We start from the raw sequence: 1424 nt of genomic DNA, 5'->3' as shown, positions 1-1424 counted from the left end.
CAAAGACCTACATGACCACATGGAACAAAAAAAAAAAAAAAAAAAAGCCAAAAGCCTCTGCATTAATAGAGCTGGCCACAAATGAATCAAGTGCAGTTGGTTCGCAGCACCAAAGTGGTACCAACCCATTTAAAGGAAGATCTACTTGGATTTCTTTTCTTTTTTTTAACTTAAAGCTTTTCCAGATTTGAATAATTTCAGAACCTACTAATGGTGGGAGCATTTTTTTAGATGCCGTGATGTCACATCATCTGTATATTTGGATAAAGATGAGTACCAGAAAAGGTTGGGGGTTTTTTAAACGAAGAAGTAAGATAAAATGGCACTAGGCAACACACCTAGAACAATACTTTTTATATATTTACAAGAAGTAGCGCAAACAAAAAAAACTTCCTAATTCTCTCATGACAGAGTTTATCAAATGAACATTATTGTTCTGGAGGAATATGTGATCAATTCTTCATTCCCTTTGAAAATGTAAATAAAGAGAATGTCCTGAATGGATTCCACATGAAAAAAAAAAAACAAAGAAAAAACCCCCCCACCCATTTCCATTGTAACAGAAGACTTTCAGTGAGTTTCAGGACTCGTTCTCTCAGGAGCAGCACGCATCAGATGCCCATTTAAAATGGATTCCTGCTATTCAATTATTGTGAAACTAAGGCCTGAGCAACGGGGCTTTGCCGATAATAACACGGCTTTATTAATGTACAGCGTGATGCTTTAGTGATGCCTGAGGGGGAGATTCTTTTCCCCTGCCGCCCCTTAAACACCCCGGATCACATTACGGGGACCGCGGAGCCGTTATGCGTCAACTTAACACACGCAGACACATTCTAACAACCAGCTGAATTTGGAGATAAATGGCATGAACGAAGGCGGAACATGGATCATTATGTGCTGATCAATAGAGGATCAGGAGGACTAGGCAGTGGCTGACTGTAGGGCCCGATCCCCGGTGAACGGAGGAGAGGTCAGCGGTAATATTTAATCCCCAAAGACAGGAAGCCCAAATCAAATTCAAACAAAAGAAAAACTAATTATGTCAAGTCTCCTCTAGCTGATGATAAAGGATAATTACTTTTTTATTTCCCCGCGCCAAGGCTGAGTACATTCTTTCAGATGTGGCGACGTAACCTTTAACGAACACCGCTTGATTGATGAGGCGCCTTCTCACCCCTCCCCCCCCCTCAAATGATTACCAATCACTGCGCCCCCCCCCCCCCTCTCCAACCTGCACAAACAGGGCAAATACAAATAAAATTATCTGTCCTCTTTAACGGCAACAAATAAGTTTGCACAAGACATGAAAAAGGCAAGGCCCTCATTTGTGGAGATTTATACCCTTTATTATCTGATGCGTGTCTCACCAGTCAGACAGAGTGCAATTACAGGAGAACACATATCTGTCCCATCCAGAGTGA

Source organism: Poecilia latipinna, unplaced genomic scaffold (genome assembly GCF_001443285.1).
Source record: "Poecilia latipinna isolate Pla-1442-1.1 unplaced genomic scaffold, P_latipinna-1.0 Scaffold20, whole genome shotgun sequence".
In the NCBI taxonomy this organism is placed as follows: Eukaryota; Metazoa; Chordata; class Actinopteri; order Cyprinodontiformes; family Poeciliidae; genus Poecilia; species Poecilia latipinna.
The sequence above is the reverse complement of the archived record's forward strand: the minus strand, read 5'-3'. Positions refer to the sequence as shown.